At 36.9% G+C, this 12192-nt stretch overlaps 1 pseudogene; it reads right to left on the reverse strand.

Moving 5' to 3' along the window:
* Positions 1 to 8748: 8748 nt before the first annotated feature.
* LOC147370610 (retinoic acid receptor RXR-gamma pseudogene) lies at positions 8749 to 10577 on the reverse strand (annotated as a pseudogene).
* Positions 10578 to 12192: the final 1615 nt, after the last annotated feature.

Here is a 12192-nt window from a genome sequence, read left to right on the forward strand (position 1 = left end):
GTAGGCATCATTGCCTAATAGACCACTGTAAACAAAATCACCTATATAGGAAAGCAGGGTATAAGACAAAGGAGGCATTGCAGGTAATCATTGACCATGACAGACTTTTCAATAAGTAATGTAAAAATTGTCGCAGTTCAGTTCAGTCACTCAGTCTTGTCCAACTCTTTGCAACCCCATGAACTGCAGCACGCCAGGCCTCCCTGTCCATCACCATATCCTGGAATCTATCCAAACCAATGTCCATTGAGTCGGTGATGCCATCCAACCATCTCATCCTCTGTCGTCCCCTTCTCCTCCTGCCTTCAATCTTTCCCAGCATCAGGGTCTTTTCCAATGAGTCAACTCTTAGCATGAGGTGGCCAAAGTATTGGAGTTTCAGCTTCAACATCAGTCCTTCCAATGAACACCCAGGACTGATATCCTTTAGGTTGGACTGGCTGGATCTCCTTGCAGTCCAAGGGACTCTCAAGAGTCTTCTCCAACACCACAGTTCAAAAGTATCAGTTCTTCAGGGCTCAGCTTTCTTTATAGTCCAACTCTCACATCCATACATTTGTATGTAAAAAAAGATAAAATAAAATCCCTAACTTGGACAAATAAAACATGAAAAATGTAAGGATTAAGGGAATAAATATGAAGAACAAAACTGTATAATTATTAAAATCAATATATGCCTTATTGCCTTAAACATAGTTTCTAAGATATAAATTTGTATGTAGAGACCTTTTTTTTATTTTTTCCATTTGAAATAATTTAGCTGTTGTCTTCACATAGTTGGCTTGTCCACAGGCAGAGAATTGAACACTTAGAGGAATGTCATCAACAAAATCTTATTGCATATCTGGTGATGTTTTATTTTATAAAAAGAGCTAGAAAGGATTGTATGCATTGTATGAATACACACTGTGAATTTGGCAAATATTTCTGTGAAGAAATGATGATTGATGATTACTTTTCAGGTATAGATGGTATTGTTGTTATTGTAGTTCAGTGACTCATGGAATTTCCCAGGTAAGAATACTAGAGTGGGTTGCTGTTTTCTTACTCCAGGGGTCTTCTGACCTAGCAATTGAACTCAGGTCTCTGAAGTTTCCTACACTGGTAGGCAGATTCTTTTTAGTTAAAAGCCCCATGTTTGTGTCACAATAGTGTTTCTTCTATTGGGCTGATCATCTCAAAAGTAAATTTGCATGCAATGTATAGAGAATAAAGAGCAGCTCTTGCTCAAATGAACCCAAATGAACATTCAGAGTATATCTGCTCAAGCCTGCAATGCTATCTAAGTAAGAATTACACCATTTCTAAAGTAGCTTAAATTCGAGTACTGTATTAGGAGTCTCTGGAGAAACAGACCCAATAAAATAGAAATAGATAGAGACAGAACTAGGTATCTGTATATACCTATGTATTTATATATTCTTATAGGAAATGGTTTATGCAATTACAGAGGCTGAGAAGTCCCACATCTGATGTTGTCTGGAGAACCAGAAAAGTGGGTGGTGTAATTCAGCCCAAGTCTAAAGGCCTGAGAACCAGGGAAGCCAGTAGTTTTTAAGTCTCAGTCCAGTCTAAAGGCCTAAGCCTGCAGAATGAGGAGAAAGGGAGGATAATGATATAAGTCCCAGTCCAAGTCTAAAGGCCAGAGAACTAGGAGCATTCATGTCAGAGGAGATGATAGATGTCATCTCAGGCAAAGAGCACATTTTCTCTTGCTCCATTTTTGTTCCATTCAAACCATGAGGGCAATGGATGATGCCTACCTGCCCTGAAGAGAGCAATCTTTACTCAGTCTATAGAATCAAATGCTAATCTCTTCTGAAAACACCCTTACAGATACATTTAGAAATAATGTTTTGCTAGCTATCTGGGCATCCCTTAGCCTCGTCATATTGACATATAAAATTAACCATCATAGGTACTATATTTCACCAAAACCTAGATTATCCTAAGGAATGCCACTTGTCATTTTCAGAACAGCAACTTGCAGTAACTCTTAACTGGAAGTTATATTTCAAAATCAAGATCATTTTTGTTCAATTCTGCTTGCCATATTTTAAGCACAGCATGGACTAACAAACATGCATTAAGATGCTTAACCGGATAGATAGCAGGCCTCAAATTAATAAGATATTGGAGAACTACTGACTACTCAACTTGAAAATAATGCTTTCAGAGCTCACTACTCATTTACTCATTCATTAATTCATTTACTTTTAACTTACTGATAGCATGTACATTTTAATTTAATTCTTTGCCCTGGAACTGAAAAGATGATTTAAACAGTTTCCACACTCAAAAGGCAGATAGCATTGTGGGTAGAAAAGATTAAATAACTACAGTAAATTATAATAGATATTCTAAAGCATGCAGAGAACTACAACTTGGTAGAAGTAATGATTAACAGAGCCATGGTTTGAGGTTTGCAGAATTTTTAGATAGGCAGGTCTAGGTTTATTCTCGTAGGATTTGTAAGAATTTAAGGAAAACAAGGCTTAGATGGGCGATTGAAAAGAAAAAGCAGTACATGAAAAGCATAAAATCATTCTCTTCCAATATTGTTAAGTGCTGTCACATGGAAGAGAGCACAGAGTTGTTTTGCTTTGATCAGAAATATCAGTGAGGGCATTTTCTGTGGAAGACTGAACAGAGGATGTGTAAAGCCAGTCATTTTCATGGTACTAAAACTGGACTTGATGGATGAACACAAAGGGCTTTGGGAAAAGACTTAAAACTCCAAAAGTGGTTTCCTAGGTGACACCAACCAAGTCAAGCAGAAAAGTGAACATGGTCATTCATCAAAGGAGCCAGGCAAATGCTAAATATAGAGACATGTTTGTAGAATGAGAAACTGAAGAGCAATTTAACAGAAGGGTTGGTCTAGGTTAATTCTGTACAGTGAGTACCAGCGTGGCTTTGAAACACCACCAGCTAGACTTGGGTAAACAACTGGTCCTCACAAGTGTTATGCATAAAGAGAGTTTGTAGAGAGAAATTTTTTTTCAGTATAAAACAGAACTTTTACTTTTTTAAATTATATTTCTATATTCTTGCAATAAATTCCTTCCTCTAAGAGGTTTAATTGTATCCCTCAAAAAAGATATGTTGGAGCCCTAATTCCCAATCTCTTGATATCTTTGATTGTGACTTTATTTAAAGGAACTTTACAGAGGTAATCGAGTTAAAATGAAGTCATTAGTATTAGTCACTCAGTCATGTCTGACTCTTTAAGACCCCTGGGGTATAGCCGGCCAGGCTCCTCTGTCCATGGAATTCTCCAGGCAAGAATACTGGCATGGGTTGCCATGCCCTTCTCCAGGGGATCTTCCCAACCCAGGGATTAAAACTGGATCCCAATATCTTTCATTATGGCTCTACTTAGAAGGACCTTTACAGAGGTAATCAAGTTAAAATGAAGTCATTAGGCTGGACCCTAAATTCAATATGACTGATATAACATGTAGAAATTAGGACACAGGGCAGAGAGACACACCAGAGAGAACCATGTGAAGGCATGTGAAGATAAAAGCAGAGATTGAAGTGAAGCATCCACAAGCCAAAGAATGCTGAAGATTGACAGCAATTCACTAGAAATTGACAAGAGGTGTGAAAAAGATTCACCCTCATAGCCCTCAGACAGAACCAACTTTACCATCATTTTGACTTCGGACATCCAGATTTTCCAGATTTTGAGACAATAAATTTCTATTGTTTAAATAAGCCCAGTTCACCATATTTTTGTTATGGCAACCCTAGGAAACTAACGTAATAATAATTTGTTGGAAATTTAACACATTATAGGGCTTCCCTGGTGGCTCAGAGGTTAAAGTGTCTGCTCGTGATGTGGGAGACCCGGGTTCAATTCCTGGGTCAGGAAGATCCCCTGGAGAAGGAAATGGCAACCCACTCCAGTATTCTTGCCTGGAGAATCCAATGGACGGAGGAGCCTGGTAGGCTACTGTCCACCGGGTCGCAAAGAGTCGGACACGACTGAGTGACTTCACTTCACTTCACTTCACTTCACTTTAACGCATTATATGCTCTGTTGTGGTTTTCTCATTGGCTCAGCAGTAAAGAATTCACCTGCAATGCAGGAGACACAAGAGATGTGGGTTCAGTTCCTGGGTTGGGAAGATCCCCTGGAAAAGGAAATAACAATGGATTCCAGTATTTTTGCCTAGGAAATCCCATGAACAGACAAGCCTGGTGAGGTACAGTCCATGGGGTTGCAAAAGAGTTGGACACAACTTAGCAACTAAACAACAACAACAACATGTGCTCTGTTAGACACTTTCCTATCATGTTATTGGTTATGACTTTATTAATGTATATTAAGGATAGTAGTTAATGCAGCATCTATCAGTAAGCCATTTCTGTAATTTTCTTTCTCTTTATTTTTTTCAAATTTCCTTGTCAAATTTTAAAATCAGGGTCATAATGGCTTCAAAAAAAAAAATTGACCCATCAGCCCTCCTCCTTTATTTTCTGAAAATATTTATATTAAATGTGTGCTATTTTTTCCTTAAATGTCTAATACAATACAACAGCAAAATCATCTGGACCTTAACAATTTCTGGAGATATTTTGATAACAAACTCAATTTCTTCAGTAGATACAGAATTATTCAGATTTTGGGGGAAGAGGTTGTATCACTTTTGATGTTATCTTTTTCAAGAAATATGTCCATTTGTCTAAGTTGTGAAATTTGTTGGTATAAAGTCATTCACAGTATTCAATTACTACATCTTAATTTCTAAAATATTTGTAATAGGCCCTTCATACTGGTCATTTTTGTAACCTCTTTTTCTTTTATTTAGTCTACCTAGGAATTTGTTGATGACATTGATCTTAACAACATATATCTTTTAGCTTTTCTAATTGTTGCCTATCTGTTTTCTATCTGTTTTCTATCTGCCTATCTGTTGCCTATCTGTTTTCATTGCATTTATATATGTTCTTCTATTTATTATTTCTTTAGTTCTATGTACTTTGTGTTTTGCTTTTCTTTTTCTAACACATTAATTTTGTATCATCGATAATTTATTCTAAATTATTTTTCTTTCCTAACATAACAATTTTAAGCTATGAATGTCCCACAAAGTATTTCTTTAGCTGATTCAAACAAATATTGATAAGCTGGATTTCAATTGTCATTCAGTTTATTTTCTAATTATCTTTCTTATTTCATTTATCACCCACCCAGGGATGTGTTGTTTGGCCCATGAATTGCACAGATGTGTTTTTTAATTTCTAGATATTTGAGATAGAATTCTACATCTTATTTTAATTTAATTTTATTTTTGTTAGAGAATAAAAGCTTTATGTTATTTCATCATTTTAAATTTAGAGTATTATTTTAAGGTCCACTATATGGTCAATATAAATAGCACTTTTCCTATGGAAAACAATGTGCATTGAGTATACATCATTGAATATTATAATGCAATACATAATATTTCTAGTGATGAATAGAGAGATTAAGATTTTCTGTATCTTTAATGATTTGTCATCTTTATATTCTATCAGTTGTTGAGACAGGGATGTTAATATCTCATATGTTTGTTGAATTGTCTCTTTATGAAATTCACTCAATTTTTAATTTATGTATTTTGAAACTATTTTATTAGTTTGAGGTGCATGTACATTTTGAATTATATACTATTGAGTATTTCCCTCTTTTATCATTATAAAATGCTCTATTTTATTTCTGATAGTATTCTTTGTCTTGAAGTCTATTTTATCCAATATTAAGATAGCCACTCCAATCTTATTAAGCTTACTGTTTGTATGATAAAACTCATTCTATTCCTTTACTTTCAATCTACTTGTGAATTTATATTTAAAATATTTTTCTTGTAGGCCACATATAGTAAAGTTCTACATTTTAATCCTCCTCTGTCTATCTCTGGTCCTTGGTGCTTAGGCCATTAACATTTAATATTATTATGATTATGGCTGGATATAGTCACATATGGTTGATATATGCCGTTCAGTTGCTAAGTTGTGTCCGACTCTGTGATCCCATGGGGTGCAAGAGGCCAGACTTTGCTATTTTTTCCTGTCTCCCGGAGTTTGCTCAAACTCATGTTCATTGAGTCAGTGATGCCATCCAACCATTTCAAAATCTGTTACCCCCTTCTTCTCCTGCCCTCAATCTTTCCTAGAATCAGGGTCTTTACCAACTAGTCAACTTTTTGCATCAGGTGACCAAAGGCTTGAAACTTCAACTTCAGCATCAGCCCTTCCATTTACTATTCAGCATTGATTTCCTTTAGGACTAACTGGTTTGATTTCCTTGCTGTCCAAGGGACTCTCAAGAGTCTTTTCCAGAACCACAGTTCAAAAGTATCAATTATTCGGTGCTCAGCCTTCTCTATGGTCCAACTCTCACATCCATACATGACTATTGGAAAAACCATAGCTTTGACTATATGGACTTTTGTCAGCAAAGTGATTTCTCTGCTTTTGAATACTTTGTCTAGGTTTGTCATAGCTTTTGGAGAAGGAAATGGCAACCCACTCCAGTGTTCTTGCCTGGAGAATCCCAGGGACGGGGGAGCCTGGTGGGCTGCCGTCTATGGGGTCGCAGAGTCGGACACGACTGAAGCGACTTAGCAGCAGCAGTCATAGCTTTTCATCCAAGCAGCAGATGTCCTTTAATTTCATGGCTCCAGTGACTATCCGCAGTGATTTTGGAGCCTGAGAAAATGAAGTCTATCACTGTTTCATTTTTCCCCATCTATTTTTCATGAGTTTCATTTGGCGGCGGAGCAGGTTCCCTGCTCTCTCCCAGCAGGAAAGATATTGAGGTGGGGTGGGTAAATGGAATATCTGGGGCATACCCACTCATGGCCTAGACACTGAGTGTGGCTCAATTGAAAGACACTGAAAAATTCGATCCACTCTCAAGATACTGGGTGAGGGGCTGATTGAATAAAAGCAAACAAACAGGTGATTATTAACCCAGTGGAAAGATGCTGGAGGAGGGGCATGATGAAAAGAAATCAAGGAATACCTGGGGCTCAGCTGAAAGGTGGCTCCCATATGGCTCCATTGTAGAAAGACATAAGGAATGGAGCTCATACTTGCAAGTACCTAGTTAACTGAAGACATTAAATCTCACTGTAAATATTGAGGGGGATCTTTAATGCCTATGCAGTTAAAAATTAAAAGCTGGCTTGGTAAAATTTTAAGCAAGGCTTTCTATGGGGAGGCTCAGATTTCTCTGTGTCTTTGGGATGACCCAGCTTTCCTAGTGGCTCAGACATTAAAAATTCTGCCTGCAATGCAGGAGATTTGGGTTCAATCCCTGGGTCAGAAAGACCCTTGGAGTAGGAAATGGCAGCCGACTCCAGTATTCTTGCCTGGAGAAATCCGTGGACAGAGGAGCCTGGTTGGCTATATCCCATGAGTCACAAAGAATCAGATTTGACTGAGCAACTAACACACATGAAGAGATGGGACTAGATGCCATGATCTTAATTTTTTGAATGTTGATTTCTAAGCCAGCTTTTTCACTCTCTTTCACCTTTATCAAGAGGCTCTTTAATTCCTCTTTGCTTTCTGCCATTAGGGTGGTATCATTTCATGTCTGAGGTTGACTAATATAGTCTCATTTATCATTTGCTTTCTGTTTATCCCCTATGATTTTTGTTGCTCTGTTTTACCTTTGGTCCCTTCTTTTGGATTATTTGATCATTCTATTTTAAGGTATCAGATTTTGGACTGTATCTCTTTGTATAACTGTGTTACTCTAGGAACTTAAATACACATATTCAAATGTTCACAGCCATTTCAAAGTAAAGTTTCACTACTTCAATAAAATACAGAATGTTTGTTGCCAGTTAGGTCTCTTTATACCCCCATAAGGATATGCAGATGACACCACCCTTATGGCAGAAAGTGAAGAGGAACTAAAAAGCCTCTTGATGAAAGTGAAAGAGGAGATGAAAACATTGGCTTAAAGCTCAATATTCAGAAAACTAAGATCATGGCATCTGGTCCCATCACTTCATGGGAAATAGATGGGGAAACAGTGGAAACAGTGTCAGACTTTATTTTGGGGGGCTCCAAAATCACTGCAGATGGTGACTGCAGCCATGAAATTAAAAGACACTTACTCCTTGGAAGAAAAGTTATGACCAACATAGATAGCATATTGAAAAGCAGAGACATTACTTTGCCAACAAAGGTTCATCTAGTCAAGGCTATGGTTTTTCCAGTGGTCATGTATGGATGTGAGAGTTGGACTGTGAAGAAAGCTGAGCACTGAAGAATTGATGCTTTTGAACTGTGGTGTTGGAGAAGAGTCTTGAGAGTCCCTTGGACTGCAAGGAGATTCAACCAGTCCATTCTAAAGGAGATCAGTCCTGGGTGTTCTTTGGAAGGAATGATGCTAAAGCTGAAACTCCAGTACTTTAGCCACCTCATGGGAAGAGTTGACTCATTAGAAAAGACTCTGGTGCTGGGAGGGATTGGGGGCAGGAGGAAAAGGGGACGACAGAGGATGAGATGGCTGGATGGTATCACTGACTCGATGGATGTGAGTCTGAGTGAACTCTGGGAGATGGTGATAGACAGGGAGGCCTGGCGTGCTGTGTGTGATTCATGGGGTCACAAAGAGTCGCACACGACTGAGTGACTGAACTGAACTGAACTAAAGGTTTATCTTATATTATCTTAGGTTAATAGTTGCTAAATCTATTACATCTACATATGTTGAAAATCCCACTGGACATTGTTATACATTTTATTGTCAACATGTGTACTAACACCACTTGGGAAGCACCACAATATGATTATACTAGTTTACATTTATCATATACAATTGTCAGATAGGGGAAGCTGTATCTGGTGAGGCTCAGGTGATCTGCAGCAGGATCTCCATTTCCATGAGGAAGGTGTCACTGGGCATGTTCCCCAATGATCTTGAAGAAGAGATGCCTAGGCATTTCAAGCTGATAAACTGCAGGGCTGGGGGCACCACAGCAGTTTTTCAAAGATACCCAGTTGTTCCAGATACTTCTACTTGGTGTTGGTCTCAAGAATGACATAATCTTTCACAGAACCTCTTGGAAATTGGGCAGACCCTTGATAGCTGGGTTAAATGCACTGTGGCTTGCAGGCTTCCCAGCTTTGACTTACTCATCTACTTCATTTTGAGCACCACCTCAGCCAGAATTCTGTCAAAGATGGAGTCAACCCCAGTGCTATGGTTATGGCTCAGATGATTGTACAAACCTGTGGCCAGAAGGATGTCAACCTGCACAGAAACCAAACGGTTAGAGAAGGAGGCAATCACCAATCCACTGCACCCAGCCCAGAACAGAATAACCTAGTCCTCCAAAGTGAGGTCAGAGAAGTGGGAAAAGTACTTGGCTCATTCAAAGAGAGTGCAAAGCTGCTTACTGGCTTTTTTTTTTTTTTTTCCCAACACAGCACATTTATGTTGCCTTTAAAACATCGCAAATATGAACCATCCAGCAGCTTGCCGTTTTGGTAGCTGGACAACTTGTCTTAATCATCAGTCTGCTGAACTTCCTTTTTTAGAAACATGAAAAACATCCAAAAATTCTCTGATAACTGTGTCTTTAACTGCTAGGGCTTGCTGAATCAAAGCAGCTAGATTTGATACAAGATCAGTGTTGTTACCTTCAGGAATTAACTTTTTTTTCTGATGCTTAAGATACTGAACAAGAAACACCTGGCCTCTTCCGAACTCTGTGGATGTATTTTTCGCCCAAGAAATTTCAAATTTCAACAAGAGACCTATTCTTTTGAATAATGATGCCAATGGGGAAGTGAGTTAAGCACAGATCTCATCTTGAAACAGAAACCCAGCATAACACCTTTAATCATGTTTTGTGCATGACTTCAGATAGTGCCAAAGGTAGCCAGTTCCTTTCTATTTCTCCACAGTTTGTCAGCTCAGAGCCGCTTCTTTTTCTTTTGAAGGAGACTTTTGTATTCTATCCAAAGATTTAGTTGTAAGCAGAAGACGCTGCAGTGACTTTATGCAGCCACAGCATATCTGTAACTATACAAGCCAAGTAAGAGTGACGTGGGAATGCAGTGATGAAAGTGTGGGATTCAGATATGGAGAAAAGCGGGGTCTATTCAACATGAAAATCCTTACTGAAAAAAATGAAATTTGTGACCCTAACTCACAGCATACATAGAAAATATTGCCACATTGTGTGTGTGCTTAGTCGCTTAGTCAGATTTGACTCTTTGAAACCCCATGGACTGAAGTCAGCTGGGTTTCTCTGTCCATGGGATCTTTCTAGGCAAGAATACTGGAGTGGGTTGCCATTTCCTCCTCCAGGGGATCTTCCTGATTCAGGGATTGAATCATCTCCTGTGTCTCCTGCATTGCAAGCGGATTCTTTACCCGCTGAGCCATTGGGGAAGCTGATAATACTGTAAGCAATAAAAATTTTTTAAATATATACAATCTTTATAATCATAAAGTATAAAATATTTTAAAGACAAGATGCAAAAGTAAAAATTATAAATTAGAAAAAGCAATAAATTACTACATGATAAAAAAAGGTATCTAACTTGAATTTATGAGCCATTGCCTCATTGAACAGCATAGATGGACTTTACAACATAATACTGAACAAAAGAAACAAAACACTATCCATGAAATAATTCTTTTTATACAAAATTCAAAAACAGACAAAGTGATACAGTTTGTAAGAAGACAGGGAAGTGGTTATTTTTCAAAACACATATTGACTTAAAGGGGAAATGAAAGCTTCTTGGGTGCTAGTAAAGTTCTGTTTCTCAATCTGGGAATTGTTATATTTTCGTTTTTGTATTTGTTTTGTTTTATTGTGTATGTATGAAAATTCATCAAACTGGTCACTTATTTGTTGTTTCCTATCTGAACTTACACGTTAATAAATATTAAAATGAAAAGTAAGTAAGTAATACATGCAAGTTTTAGGATAATTAAAATATAAAGAGGCATTGGATGGTAATTAGAAGCACAAAAGATGATGCATTGCTATTGACAAAGTTCCAGTTAAGTTGGATTGAGGATTGAAGGATGTTCATCTTATTATTTATTTTTACCATGTGGACATACATGTATCAACTATTTATACAACTATTACAAAATAATTAATAATCATGTTATTGCATAAAAGTGACATAATAAATAGGAGAAAGAACCTCATGATTGACACAGCCTAGACTTTCAAAATATTTGTGAAATGACAAAACATGATTAATTCATTTCAATATATCTTTTTACTGGCATGTTAATCATATATTATCATTGTATATTTTAATAAACACTGATATTACACTAAACATTTTACAACTTTTTGTTTTCCATTTCACACTAAATTCTAAACATCTATTTTAAATTTTTTATTGTTGCTACAGATATAATCATATGGGTGAGTCATATTTCATTTAATTTGCTTAAGAGGAAGAGCAAAATAATGATGCAATAAATTGAAAGACTTCTATAATTGACCTAGAGGAACAGTGGTCTGAAATGCAAAAGTCCACTTGTATACAGATTTTTTCACTAAATATGTACCACATATCCTCAGTTGGTGTGGAGTTTGTTGATCCCTAGTGCAGTATTATTCAAGGGTCAACAGTATATAGATGCTTAGACTGTCCCATTCATGCAAATATGCTCATGATATTAATTTCTAAGGATGAGAGTATGGTACAAAAAACCTCTAAAAATGTTTGCCTATTAGTAAATGACTCAAAGTGTGTAGAAATTGAGTCCACATTTCACCAACAGCATATAAAGAGATTCCGTTTCTCCGTGCCAACAATAATTTTGTGTTTACTATCTCTGCTCATTCATATAAGATAGAGAAAGATAATTAAGATTATTATTTGCATAGAGAAAAACAGCTTTTTAATGTGAATGTTGGTGAATGTAATCATATATTTGGCATAGAGAAATACAGATATATGACAGGTAGATAGATGGATACGGGCAGTATTTCTTAAAGTTTATTTTTAATTCTTTATTAGTGAGGTTGATCATTTGTTTTATAATTCATTTTCTTTTTTACTCTCATTTATTTGGGATATTCCTTTTACCATTAATTTATTAGTGTTTCTTCTATGATAAAAAGAATGTGACTATTATCTCTTTTATTCATAGCACCTGACTTTGAATTTGTGTTCCATGTTCCAGAATTTTTGTGATGATTT

Source organism: Bos grunniens, chromosome 6 (genome assembly GCF_055505025.1).
Source record: "Bos grunniens cultivar Pamir isolate PY7600 chromosome 6, Bosgru_T2T1.0, whole genome shotgun sequence".
Taxonomy (NCBI): Eukaryota; Metazoa; Chordata; class Mammalia; order Artiodactyla; family Bovidae; genus Bos; species Bos grunniens.